At 43.1% G+C, this 15,000-nt stretch overlaps 1 protein-coding gene across 7 annotated transcripts in view; it reads left to right on the forward strand.

Moving 5' to 3' along the window:
- Positions 1 to 15,000, forward strand: part of LOC143282069 (calcium-activated potassium channel slowpoke-like) — a 146,215-nt gene that overhangs the window by 11,851 nt on the left and 119,364 nt on the right. The gene's annotated exons all lie outside the window — the stretch shown is intronic.

Consider the following 15,000-nt stretch of genomic DNA (forward strand, 5'->3'; position numbering starts at 1 on the left):
AAAAATGCAACTTGGCTGCTTCTTTATTGGCGGGGGCGAGAGTACAGGTTGGGGGAGGGGGTTGGGGGGGGGGGGTGTGAAAACAGGCACCCACGCACGTCGATTACACGGGTATAACTATACCGAATAACTGTAGCAGCTGAAGCGAATGAAAGCAAGAATTGTCCCAGGGAATGAACCAGAACGGTGAAGACCTGTTTTCTTTCGCTTTCTTATGTATGAAGTTATCTGGGCGAGTCGTGGGGTGTTGAGGCATAAAACATTGCGTCAGCGTGTGCTGAAATTGAAAGACAGTTCAACAACTAAGACGACCTAAGAATAGGCGTTATGAATTATTGTTAACCGTTGGCCCTTGGACCAAGACCCGAGCACTAAATAGCTCGACCTGTTGGGCTTAGTTCACTTCAAGGAGGTCTCAAAGCGTGCGAACTGACCCATATACGCCACATCACATTTGCTTTGAAGATAAAAACAACAGCAACAACAACAACAGCTACACACACACACACACGCACACACACACACACACACACACAGGATCACTTGCCTGACCTCTGCATAAATCCAGCGCGAAAAGGTCGTTCAACTCAACTCTACCTTAAGCCAAGGTCGAATTTAAGCGCATTGGGTTACGCTGCTGGTCAGGCCGGCATCTGCTCAGCAGATGTGGTGTAGTGTATATGGATTTGTCCGAACGCAATGACGCCTCTTTGAGTATTTGAACTGAACTGAATGCAGCGGTCAGCCGACTTCAGTGGAGATTTGAAATTGCATGCTGGCTCCATTTTGACATGGAAATCGGTTTCTGACTGAGCAGGCACATTATCTCCTCTGGTGACTTCAACCTTTACAGAAAGGGTTTTTTTTTTCGAAAAAACATGGGGTTTTTTGTTTGTTTTGTTTTGTTTCGTTAGTTAGTTTGTTTTTGGGGAGGATGTATGCTGGGAAAGAGAGTGTGGAGGGGGTCTTGTAGAACGTTGTCTGATGTTCCAGATTCAAGTCTTTTCTTTTGCTCTGTTTTACTTTGTGTCTTTTGTTTTCTCCTTCCTTCTGAAACAAAAGGATAAATGTTAACGGTTTCCACCAAAATGGTACTTATCGAGCAGATTTGATTTATAGTAAAATTACCAATGGCTGATTATAAGATACACAATTAAGTTCGCCAGTCTGCACGCACACGCATACGCACACACACACACACACTCAGTAATTGACTCCCTGGTGCCCAGTCACTAAACATTCCGCAGCAGGGGTCTCCAAGCTGAGCAGTGGTATGCTACAGACTGTCAGTGATGTTTAACGTGACGGTGTCCTCCCTGTACAGCCCATGGGGGCGCTGTCGAGCTACGACTGCGTTGGGCAGATCTGAGGCGCGTTCCCTACACGCTTGTTTGGCAAGGTTCTCGCGAGACACGCGAGGGAGGTGCGTTTCTTTTTTCCACCTCGCGGCGAGAGTGGCTTGGTTCTCGCGAGTTAAGGCTAGGTAGCCTTCAGAACAACTTTGCCGCGAGGTAAGGATAAAATCTACTTCCCGCCTATATTATTCATTCGTTTCGTTGCGCAAGTACTCCTCGACCTCGCCACTCACCATGCAAGCGGTTTTTTTTGCGTTTAAGAAACGCGTCTGAGGGCTGGTGTTAAGAAGGGAGGACTGCAGAATCCCGCACATAATCTTCTCAGAGCGGGAAGTAGATTTTATCCTTACCTCGCGGCAAAGTTGCTCTGAAGGCCACCCAGCCTTAACTCGCGAGAACCAAGCCACTCTCGCCGCGAGGTGGAAAAAAAGAAACGCACCTTCGTCGCGTGTCTTGCGACAGTCTTGTCTAACAAGCGTGTAGGGAATGCGCCTCAGATCTGTCCAGCGTAGTCGTAGCTCGACAGCGCGTGTCCCCTGATGCCAGGAGCACCTGCCTGTCAGGACAATGGTGTTTGTGGTCACAACCATTCCGGGATGTGACGATGATCTCGCTTAAATGACTGCATGACTGGGTGAAGAACTGGGCGGGGTTACTCGAGCGATCCTCGTAGCATTGTTCTTTTTTTAAGTCCACTCTCGTTCTGAGCGATACTGGCAACAAAAAGTTTGCTTTCCGCAAAGAAATGTTCCCAATTTTCCGTTAATTCCATAGACGTTGGAGAAAAAAAGATCAACGCTAAGTAAACTGAGCGGCTGCTAAGATCGCTTATGCAACCCAGCTCTGGTCCTGTTGCCTGATGTGTTTGCTGTAGGCTGTTCGTGTTACATATCTGCAGCGTGTCCACTGCTCATATACATAAACTGAAACAGAGGCGTGGGGGGTGTCAGAACGCCGGACCGATAGACAACATTTCTGTCTTCACCTTTAAAGCTTCGTTACCTCCACATCAGGTATGACGACGTGTGTCGGAGCTGCTTGGGGCAGGCGACTGGAGATGTCTAGCGGGCTGCCTGTGAAGGAGACACAGCTGCCAAGGAAGGCAGGTAAATCTGACCGCTGTGTTTGGTCCTTCAGTGGTGAGGCAGTGTTCATTCAGCCACACGGTGAAGGCTGCAGCAACAGCTCAATTTCCTTCAGGCTGACTGTGATGTCGAAGGTCTTTGGTGCATCAGACTAGTGGTCTGTGAGTTCGCCAGTCATCGTGTATGCATGCTGACAGTACTAAGTCATCCGTAAACAGGACATGATGAATGAGTGGCTCTGGGACTTTGGTCTTGGCCTTCAGACGCGAAGGGTCAAATCGAAACCATCTGTTCTGTTGTGTATTGTGGTGCCAGCGCTAGTCTGCGAGAGAGCTGTGTACGGACATAAGTGTTGAAAAGTGTCAATGGTAGCAGGGATCCCTGCTTCAGTCCATTGGTGAGAGGAAATGGATTGAATGCGCTGCCGTTCACGAAGTTTTTGTTACCATTGTTACATCGTGGAACTGAGGGTGCTGACAAGCAGGCCGGGGTTACTTACTTATCCAGGAATTGTCCGTGGGCCACTCTGCTGATAGTGTCAAAGGCCTCGGGCAGATCAACGAAGACCGAGTACAGATGTCGGCGCTGTACCCTGTACTTTCCCTGAAGCAATACCCATACAGAAACACACACATCCACCCACCCACACACCCACACACACGCACGCGCGCACGCAGACAAACACACACATACACACGAGAGAGAGGGGAGGAGAGAGGAGGGGGGGGGGAGAGAGAGAGAGTCACGCCCTTCTTTTCTTCTTCAGAACTGAATATGAAATAAGTCACTCCCACCACCAAAAAGAAAAAAAAAGAAAAAGAAAAAAGTCACACAGACAAGTACGGGCAAGAAGGGGATATCGACCTGTGCCAGAGGGCAGCGGTGGTGATAAAACGAGTCCAGTCCATTGATCAGCAGGTGTGAAGTTGAGCACGGTGCTTTAACGCCCATGGCAGCTGTGCGCTTATAGGATCTGTCTTCCGCCACGCACACCGCCCCCGCTCCAACCCTCCCACCCCATCTCCCCACCCCGCCTGCCGCGAGGAGAGAGGAAAACGATAGGCCACTTCATCACTCTATTGTCATCGTTCTCACCTACTCTCTGTCTCTGTCTCTCTCTCTGCCTGTCTCTCTCTATCTGTCTCTGTCTCAGACTCTGTTTCTGTCTCTGTCTGTCTGTCTGTCTCCGACCCAGACTCTTTCTGTCTGTCTGTCTGTCTGTCTGTCTCTCTCTCTCTCTGTGCAGAGGTAGGGGTATGGGCAGGGTGGGGTAGATATTGGGTTGCAGGAAGGCAGGACAGAAGTCGAACAGCTGTTACATGGTGTACAGAGCAACGTTTGTTGGTGAAACAAAGCATTCATGGCTTTTATTTTGTGTTTTGCTGCGTTTCTCGGTTCGTTTTTGTTTTGTTTTTAATTCGAGTTCGCACAAGCGTTCCTATATGCATTCGTTCGCGTGTCGACTCGTGTGCGCGGGTGCACACAGACACAGACAGACATGCGCGCGCACGCGTACATCATCATCAGCGCAAACCCAGTCACCAACCAATTGCTACAGAGACAACAGAAGCCTTATCCTCACAAATTCAAGCCACTTACACAAACCACACACCCCATTTAACCACACAACACTCCAGCCATTCCCCAAACAACCCCACACCGCAGTTCTCGTACATACCAAAACGCTGGGATTTCGCTCTTTCAGTTCACGCAAAGGTTTATCTCCCCATTAAACTGTCCCACCATCCAGCTTTGATCAGACAACCGTGCAGGTCAGACTTGTGTCACGGGTTCAGTGAAAAGCCATGGTCTCCAATGTTGTGTCTAGCGTTGACGTTCCAGACAAAGACCCGGAGTACTGTCTGTCAGTAACACGGTTCTTCCTGTGGTGGCAAGGTCCAGAGGCGGGTTGAAGCGTGGATGTACTTGTTCTGAAGCGTATGGAAATGGACTGGAAAGTGCGTTAATGGTGTGTGTGTGTGTGTGTGTGAATGAATTTTAGTTCTCAATTAAACATTGACAAAAGGTTTACAAAAAAAAACGCGTCCCCCCACCCCCACCCCCTCCCCGGATCTCCCCTCAGCCCCGCCACACACACGCGCGCACGCACACACACTCACTCACACGGAGTGTTTCTGCATGTGCTCCTCATGTAAGCCCACTACTTCTCGCAATCCTACGATTTCTCTCACTTTGTGTACACAATGTGTGAAAAATCGTGGGAAGTCCCCTTTATTTTTTATCCAAAATATTTTCTTTATCATCGGAGTTGGGTTTTTTTTGTCTTTTCCCAATGCAAATCTGAGAGAAAAATGAGAGAGAGAGAAAAAGAAAAGAGAAAAAGTGGGGCGACGACAACGACGATCATGATAATGACAGTGGCGTTAGCAAAGACATGAACAGTAATGACACCAAACAACTATTTATTGTATTTCACATCGCTGCTATGCATCGACCACAAATTCAACATCAGAAATCAATAGCAAACAACGCAATTCAGGTAATGTGTATAACTCAAACAGAAATATGATATAATATAATAATGATGATAATAATAATAATAATAATAATAGGATATTGCATGATATGATATCGTAAGATATGACTTGAACCGAATCTTTCCTGGATGTTGGGAATAACAACAAAATGATTCAACTTTCTACATAAATGTGATCGCAAAAAGGGTATTTCACAATGCTTTACCCTCACGTAGGGAGCGTGAAAACTGGACCAAATAGTTTTGATGTTTGTTGTGATGCAACCTTTTCTGTCACATTTATTTTAGAATGTTCTTCATTCCATGTTTGCTCACTTGTTCAGCTGTTTGTGTCAGCATTTTTTTCACATGGAAGCTTGCACCGAAAATAGATTCTCAGTTTCATAGACACTTAGAACATGAAATATCTTTAAAAACAGAGTGAAAGAAGACCAAATCAACCAGCCAAGTAAACACACATAAGGAAACACACACACACCACACACACACACACAGAGAGGAGACACATTCAAGATGGCGGAAGTAGTCAACCTGAATTTCAGAGCTGCTAGAATCGTAGCATCTCTACGAACATGACAAAAACAAGAAGCATGGAAGGACGACTGGACACTCCGGCACCAAAAGATGGACGAAAATCTCAAAAAGAAAGATCTAAAACATCACCTTGGAGAAATGTTGAGAAAACATCTACCGAAGTAGACAATACAAAAGAAAACGTCAACAACGAAAACAGAACGACAGTAAGTGATATTCACCATCTCTGTATCACTGTAATAAGTTTATGTAGAAAGATCGCTGATCTTGAAAAAGCGGTCGATAACCAAAAAGAGATCATCTGCACCTTACAAAAATCACAATACATAAAAGACATCGTTGACAGTTCCACGCAGACAGACAGTTCCACGCAAACAGACAGTGCTATTTCAAACGACAAGACCTATGCTGACATAGTGAAAACTATCAAACCTGCTCTTGTCACTCCAGTCCGGCCCGTAAACGTACTGCAAGAGTGCATCAAACAAGTCACAAAGGAAAACTTCAAAAAGATAACAAAAAGGGAAAGAAAGAAAGAAACACAAATAATGACGTCACTGGTAATCATGACGTCAAATTGCAGTCTTCAAAAAAAAAAGAACTCCAAAAGTCTATGAAGAAAATGGGAAAATAAATCAAGACCTTCCCAAAGTTTTGATTGTTTTTTGGGGTTTTTTTAAACATGACTCATTTATGAGCGGGGTGAACGGAAAGAGGCTTGGCCGTTCTTACGGTTTTCATGTAATCCAACGCAAAACTCATGTGAAAGAAACGAGAAAGAAACATTTAAGAACTACCTCGCGGACAGTGATCCCAAAAATCACAAAGAAATGAAGAAAGCAAACACTCGGAGTAATATGACAGTAGCCCAAGCTAAAAAAGATTATTGGTCATCGTTTTGTTCACAAGAAATTTCAGATCATAAAGTTTGGACAAAAATGAAAGAAATGAAAAATTGGAATCAAGTTACCAAGTTGCCCAATATCAAACGACTCACAAAACAATCTGTCAGATAAGGAAACGGCAGAAATCTTTGTTGAAATGTTTGCACAAAATAGTAAAAACGAAGGTTTATCACAGGAGTGTAAGACACACAGAGACACAGAAGAAAACAGTCCTTTATACAATGATCCGACTCCGCAAAATGACTTGTGGTTTTATTCTCCTATTTCATATGAAGAGCTACAAACCGCAATAGCTTCCCTTAGCAATAAAAAAAAAAAGTTCCGTTGGCATCAATGCAATATCAAATGAGATGATAAAAAAACATCCCAGAAAAATGTATCATTTTCTTTCACAAAATATATCAGAAATGTTGGATATCTGGAAGTTTGCCACAGATATGGAAAAGATCGATAGTGGTACCAGTTCTAAAAGCAGGAAAACCTAAACGTAATAAAAATAGCTATAGGCCTATTGCTTTGACCTCGCATGTCAGTAAACTAATGGAAAAAAATAGTCCTGCTGAGAATAATAACTTACTGTGAAAAATACAATATCATTCCAGTGAACCAGGCAGGCTACACAAAAGCAAGATCAACAGTCGAACACCTAGTAAAAATTACAACTCAAATAAAACGTCAGTTTGCCCGCAAAAAAAGTGTCTTGGCAACGTTTTTTTATGTTAAAAAAGCCTACGATCAGGTTTGGCACAAACGTCTGCTATACAAACTGAAATCAGTCGGAATATCTGGTAATCTCTGTGAGTATATAAAAAGCTTTTTATCTAATAGAACTATCCAAGCGAGGGTGGGAACACATCATTCTTTGCCACATAAACTTGACATGGGAATTCCACAGGGCTCAGTTATAGCCCTTATACTTTATAATATTCTCATTCAGGATCTCTCAAAGGTATTGTCAAATCGTATAGTTATAGTACAGTATGCTGATGACATTTGTATGTGGATGGGTGTCACTCTAAAAAAGTCAACCCCACAAAGAGCACAGAATTACATACGGCGTTTGTATCAATCTGATCTTGACAACCTTGGCAACTATATGTTTGAAAATGGTCTAGCATTGTCGACAGAAAAAAAACATGTATGATGTTGTTTAATTCAGGTGGTAACCCATCTAGCATGCCAATTTTTTAATTACTTGGTGACGTCATTGATTATAAACAGGTGGTGAAGTTTTTAGGTGTTTATCTTACTTCAGAACTGACATGGAACATTCACTTTGATTACATCTTAACAAAAATGAAAATTCTAAGCCGCTTACCTTGGGGAATAGATATAAAAACATTTATCCGTTTTTTCATGGCTCTTGTAAGATCTAAGTTAACGTATGCACAAGAAATACTTTTCGGTGCACCTAAATATCTGTTACAAAAGATTCAAAGTGTAGACTGTAAGGCAATCAAAATTGCCCTCGAGGTGCCCTTTCATGCATCCAACCAGGAAACATACGAAACAGCCGGAATTCTTCCTTAAAATGAGCATCGTGTGTTAGCAACAGCAAAATTCGCTGTAAGATAACACTTCTACGACAGAAAATTTCATTGCTGATGAACTGACAGTAAGATCTGACATTGATTTTCCAAAAAGAGCTAAAGCTATTTCATCACAAGAAACAGTTGCAACTTACGTTTCAAATCTGTTAAAAGAATCTGGTGTTAATATGAACGAGTTAGCTATAAAACCATCTTATACTCCTATTCCTTTTTGGAAATGTTGAAAGCAGATTTTGATATCAACTATTCTGAAACAAAAAAGGAAGAAAACACCAATATCACAACGAGTACTGCCAGAATACACATAGCAGAAAAATACCAGAATCATCTTCATATATTTACAGATGGATCCGTTCTTGATGACAAAAATGCTGGCGCGGCTTTTTCTATTCCCGCTTTTAAAGTTGAAAAATCTTTCTTTATTGGAAAGAATCTTTCCATTTTTACGGCTGAACTTGTTGCTATTATACAAGCTTTGAGCTGCTTGGTGAGCCACCAAATAGTTTTCTTGAAAATAGCATTCTTTGTTGATTCCAAGTCAGTACTTTATGCTCTAGAATCATTTAGCCTTGAAACAAGACCTGACTTAGTTATTGAGGCAAATCATTTGGTACATTGTTTGAGGATTAAAGGTACTGATGTCAGTTTCTGTTGGGTGCCTTCTCATTTGGGCATTTATGGCAATGAAACTGCTGATAAAGCAGCTAAATGAGGAGCACAAGATTCAGAAAAATCGACAAAAATACATGTCCGACTTTCCGTGAAAGAAGCATACACTATGTTAGAAAAAAACAGCATGGGGTCGATTTCATAAACGATGGAAAGCAGTCTTCAAAACAGAAAGGGACATTATTTCCCGAATGTATTATTAAAGAAAAAATACCGAATTCATCAGCTTGCTATACAAAATTAATAACCTCTACTTTCTTCCGTATAAAACTTGACGCGCTGAAGACAAAATATAGTAAAAATGTTATATGCATTTGTGGTAACCAGTTCGGCTTGCATCATAGTTTGTTTCAATGTTAGCAGTTATGTATCTTCTTGCCCAAGTATTTCACAGAGAGTAACTATTCTGCAGATGATTTTGGGGAAGTTATTTCTAACGAGGTTCATTTAGTAGAAATTTCAAAGGCATTAGTTCATAGCCCTATTTCTACATTCCTTTAATGTACTTCATAATCATGTTAATGGTTTTAGTTATTATCATTATTGAATTGCTACTGTTAAAGCTAATTTCATGTTAGTTATGCATTTCTTAGTAGTTTTCTACCTTTTCTGTATTATCCTGACTTCTCTTTCCCCTCTCCCCACCCCTCCCCACCCCACTTTTTTTCTTCTTCTTCTTTTTTTTTTTTTTAATCGTCTAATATCACTAATAGTGAAAAGACGCTAAACTAAAGAACGAACACACACACACACACACACACACACACACACACACACATTTACGCTTTTTAAACTAGTACTGTGCCATCACCTTCACCGTCTATTGTTGACGTCTTCGCTAACGCCACTGTCATTATCATGATCGACGTTGTCATTTACCCCATTTCTCGTTTCTTTTTCTCTTTCTCATTTCTCTCTCTAAGATTTGCATTGGGAAAAGACAAGAAACCAAATCCGATGACAAAGGAAATATATTTTTTTTAATAAAAATAAAGGGGACTTCCCACGATTTCTCACACTTTGTGAGAGAAATCGTGGGATTGCGAGAAATCGTGGGCTGACACCTCATCCTGTTGTAACCAGAAGCACTGATGGTGTCTTTGGAGTCACGGGTGCTGCCACTTGGCGTTGCGATGTCGGTGTCTTGTTGTTGCCCGTGTGGCATTTTCCGCTCATGCCACAAGATATACTGAACGTGACGCCCGATTTTAATTATCATGCTCCTATGCCTCATCCTCTTCCGTTTGGATCAGTTTCATCGCGCAAGATGCTTTTTGGTCGTTTTATCGTTTCTTTCTTTCTTTTTTTTTATTTTGATGTTGTTGGTTGCTTTTGTTTTGGATTTCATGTTGTCGTGCCGTCCATGTCGCATTTTTTTTGCTGTTGCCACGAGATATTCTGAATATGATGACCGATATTACCGGCTCATATTCCCGAACCACTTTCATTTGGATGAATCTCGTCGCGCGTAGTGTTTTTTTGTTTGTTTGTTGTTGTTTTGTCATATCAATGCATTTCTTTTCTGAGCTTTCATCTTGTGTTGGGATCATATTACTGACAATAATTCCATTTTTTTTTTTTTAAGACACATCTTTTTTGTTTGTTTGTTTTTGTCGTTGTTGCTTGTTTTGTTTTTTTTCTGCCGAGGTAACTCATATGAAATTGTTGGTAAATACAAGAGCATCACTTCCTCGTTTGGGTCTATTTTAGTGAGGTTATCAACTGTTGATGCTTTTGTTGTTGTTTCATGGTGATTTTGAATCCATATAATGCTTTGCCGAGACATTCTGGGTCCACACCATTAGGTGCTGTGTCATTGATGAGGGGGAGGTGATGTTGTCCTCCATCAACAGTTTGTTCGTATGTTTGTAATATGCGGCTTCTGTTCAAACGTGTGAGAGGAGAAGAGAGAGGGAGAGAGTGTGTGCGTGCATGTGTGAGTATGCACAAGTTTTGTATTGATATGCACTTGTATGTATCTTTATGTTCGTACCTTGTTATGTACTACCCCCCCCCCCCCCCCCCCCCCCCCCCCCAATATTCCTTGTGACCCCGGTACACTTGCTGATAAAGACATATTCTATTCTATTCTATTCTATCTAAGTTTTTGTTGCTGTTGTTGTTGTTTTTTTTTAAAGAACAAAAAGTCCAGTGATACTGCATGAAAACAAATACACACACATACAAAAAAAAAGCAGAATAAAGTTAGTTGTCTCCTCATTCTTTTTGACTGAAGATGTCACACTCTGATTGTGACGAACAACTGCCGGGGATCGTTGATGGGTGTCAGTCCTGGCCCTTGGGTTTAGTTTATGACTTGGTGTCAGATTTCCGCTCGATTAGATTTTTTTCTCTTTTATTTTATTTCATTTTTATTCTATCTTATTTTTGTTTGCGTTTGTTGTCTTTGCACTTGGAATGACCCGAGCAATGAGAGAGACAGGTGTGGATACCACTTTGCTGAAGGAATAACAGATGCCTATTAGTCATAGCTGGCGGTGTTTTCTGTATGGTGTATAGACCTGCGTCTGTCTGTACAGCCAGTTCAGCACCTTTTGTTTTCGCTGAATGTTGTGTGCAACGTGCAGGCTGCACAGTCTGGGTCATGGTATCTCCTCTCATATTTCGTCCGATTTTTTTTTGCATCCGCGTTGTCAGTTCACAATAGCCAGTTATGGATTGTGTTGAACGTTTTCCGTTGTTTGTTGTTTTGGTGTGTTGTTGTTGTTTTTTAATTGTGTTTCTCTATCAATCCATACAGAGCATTGTGACTGGTTTCTGATGGTCGTGTTTTCTCTAGATGTTCTGTTCATTGAATTTGAGAATCATGTTTTCATACAGTGTTCCCCGAAGGAAACGCGTAAAATACGCATGGTTACAGCGTCCTCCCCCCTCTCTGTCTCTCTCTTTCTCTCCTTCCCATCTCACTTCTCTCTCTCTTTCATCCCATCTCTCTCTCTCTCTCTCTCTCTCTCTCTCTCTCTCTCTCTCTCTCTCTCTTTCTCTCCCTCTCATCTCATCTCTCTCTCTCTTTCATCCCATCTCTCTCTCTCTCTCTCTTTCACCCCATCTCTCTGTATCTCTCTCTTTCATCCCATCTCTCTGTCTCTTTCATCCCATCTCTCTCTGTCTCTCTCTCTTTTTCTCTCCCTCTCATTTCTCTCTCTCTCTCTCTCACCCCATCTCTCTCTGTCTCTCTCTTTCATCCCATCTCTCTGTCTCTCTTTCATCCCATCTCTCTCTCTCTGTCTCTCTCTCTTTCATCCCATCTCTCTGTCTCTCTCTTTCACCCCATCTCTCTGTCTCTCTCTTTCATCCCATCTCTCTCTGTCTCTCTCTTTCATCCCATCTCTCTGTCTCTCTCTCTTTCACCCCATCTCTCTGTCTCTCTCTTTCACCCCATCTCTCTGTCTCTCTCTTTCATCCCATCTCTCTGTCTCTCATCTCTCTGTCTCTGTCTCTTTCATCCCTTCTGTCTCTGTCTCTCTCTCTTTCATCCCATCTCTCTGTCTCTCTCTTTCATTCCATCTCTCTCTCTCTCTCTCTCTCCTCTCTCTCATCTCATTTCTCTTTCTCTCACTCTTTCATTCCATCTCTCTGTCTCTCTCTCTCTCTCTCTGTCTCTGTCTGTCTCCCTCTCATCCCACTTCTCTTTCTTTCATCCCATCTACCTCTCTCTCTCTGTCTCTGTGTGTCTGTCTCTGTCTCTCTCTCTCTCTGTCTGTCTCTCTTTCTGTCTGTCTGTCTCTCTCTCACTCACTCTCTCTTCCTCCCTCCCTCTTTCGTACCCCCACTGCCTCACCCCAAATGAATCCCAGCGCTGATGATGGCTGTTGTGCAGGAAGAGAAGGGAGAATCTTGTTAATTTAGAGACGCCAGGAACAGGGCTTTCGGGCACATCTAAAGAAGTTCGATTTGGGAGAGATCGATTCTTTCTGATTAACAGTTTCAGGCCGAAGATTTCACAACGAGCGGACGTCGTCTTTGAAAGGTCGCTCTGGGCGGCGCTCTGTCCTTGAGTCTCTGATCTTTGGAACATTAAAGGAGGTGCTTTTCTGATGAGGAGCAGCAGCCGTACGGAGAAAGTAAAAGGAAGGAGCAGAAATACAGCAATGCTGTGCAAGAGGAACGTTTGCTTGCTGAGACCAGGTATGCCAGCGTTGCAGTGAGGGCTGTGCGATGTGTTGCCGTCGTTCACAGGTAAACAGAGTGACATGATCTATTTCTGTTTCCTTCCCATTCAGAACAGCGCCCAGTCTCTGCTCTGCGCTTTGAACTGTAAGCACACGGTGTACAAGGTGTGTTTGAGGAAGGTGTGTAAGCGTGAAAGGGTCAAGCACCGTCTTCTTGGCACACAGACCCGTAAAAGGTTGCCAGAACTTAGAATCGGCACGAGACTCTGCGGAACAGCGGTCACATAGTGCGAGGCTGTTGATGGATTGCACTGAGGACTTCCCGCCCAGTGACACCCGCCCCCCTTTCCCCCACACCCACATCCTCCGCCACTCTATGGAGGTGGCTAACTTGAGAGCGAAGAGGGTCATCATCACCTCCCCTCCGACACCCACACCCACACCCGACTCCGGGCATAACGTGTTGTAGAAAGTAGGATTCTCTGGTGGACTGCCGGCGCTGAGACTGTGACAGAAGAACCCGGATGTGGCTGAGTTGGGGGTACTGAATGGGCGGCATGGGAGAAATGACTGAATCATAAATATAGCGGCTTTTTGTTGTTCTTTAGCGTTCCCAGTTATTAATGCACACAAGTGGTACATAGGTACTATTACGCGACTCTAGCAGGTATTTGGGTGGTGGAGAAGTCACTACACTGTTTGTGCCTGTTGTTTTTATCTTTCTACCCTTGTGGTTGCGATAACTTGATCAAAGAAAAACAAAAGTAGGAAACTTACGTGGAAATTGGAAAGCATTTGCTGAGGGTTGGTCGACCTGACGGTGTTGAATCCAGTCAATTTGAAAAAAAAAAAAAAACTGAAAACTTAGTACTGTTCCCGCGTAAATATAGGTATATGCCTGCTCTTTCAATGTGGTTTCTGCCGTTCAGCTGTTGATTTATCTGTTTTTCCCCTTGTTGTTTCAGTTTCCATTCTGTCAGTGTTCTTATTACCATGACATGTATATGGAACGCGCTCGTCACCGTCACCAAGAAGAAGTTCAAAGTTTCAAAATGCAAACACCCTTTTTTTTTCTTTTTTTAAAAAATAAGCGCTGGGAACGTGCACAGCGGTGGTCAGCATGAACACCCCACCACCAGTATTGCTGAAAAGGTATCCTCCTCGCGGTGTCACGTCACGTCGGTCGAAAACGTCATTGGTGTAGTTTGTTTGTGACGTGTTTCCGGTACTGATAATTAGGGTTCCTTACCGTGAGGTGGGCGGGGCTGGGAATGGAAGCAACAACAACAAACAGTGGAGATACTGGAAACGTCTGCTTTGTGGCACCCTGGCAGAAGTTACTGTCCTGACTACACCTGTTTGTGTTGCTGAAGGATTTATCCGTTTCCTGTCAGCTGCGGCAGAAGGGGGTATGGGAGTGGTGTGTGTGTGTGTGTGTGTGGAGGGGGGGGGATAGGGTTGGGGAGCTTTCTTGTTCTGTTGAGAAAAAGGTTTTCGTTTCTGTGCTGTGCTGTGTCGTGGTGTGTACCGCCTGAACACCCGACTGTTCTGAAACGACCCACGGTACTGTAGTGAACTCGCTATCTATCTTCAAAACGTCAGCGGCAAGAACTGAAGGGAAAGGTTGCACGTGCTGGTGCACACCTGATGAACACGCTGGGCGTGTTGGCAACATTTCCTCCGTTGACAGCCTGTCTTCTGCCCGCTTCCATACTGACACTAATATCAGTTGGTTTGGTTTTGTTCTTTTGTGGCTGTTTTTGTGTGTGTGTGTTGGTTTGGTTTTTTTTCGTGTGTGTGTGTGTGTTTTGTTGTTGTTGTTGTTTGTTTGTTTTTTTATACAGATCCGTTTCTTATCTTTTTTTTACAAAAAGATTTTGTGAGGGTGCCATAAATTGGTTAGATAACTCTTCAGTAGGAACACGTAAAATATAGTCTCTCTCTCCCTTTCCCTCTCCCTTTTCTCTCTCTCTTACAATATATATATATATATATATATATATATATGTGTGTGTGTGTGTGTGTGTGTGTGTGTGTGTGTGTGTGTGTGTGTGTGTGTGTGTGTGTGAATCAGTCACAGAGGACAAACTAGTTCAGAAACATTGGCACACAATTCGTACATGTGACGGCTGATGAACCACAGTTGCGGATATATGTATATAACATTTTGCACATAGTGCATACAAGTATGCAGCTGTGTGTTAATAAAACAATGTTTTTGAGCATCTGACTAGTGCAAATATCACCAGCGCTCTTGATTTATAATTATATA

The sequence above is a fragment of the Babylonia areolata genome, chromosome 1, assembly GCF_041734735.1.
Source record: "Babylonia areolata isolate BAREFJ2019XMU chromosome 1, ASM4173473v1, whole genome shotgun sequence".
Classification (NCBI taxonomy): domain Eukaryota; kingdom Metazoa; phylum Mollusca; class Gastropoda; order Neogastropoda; family Buccinidae; genus Babylonia; species Babylonia areolata.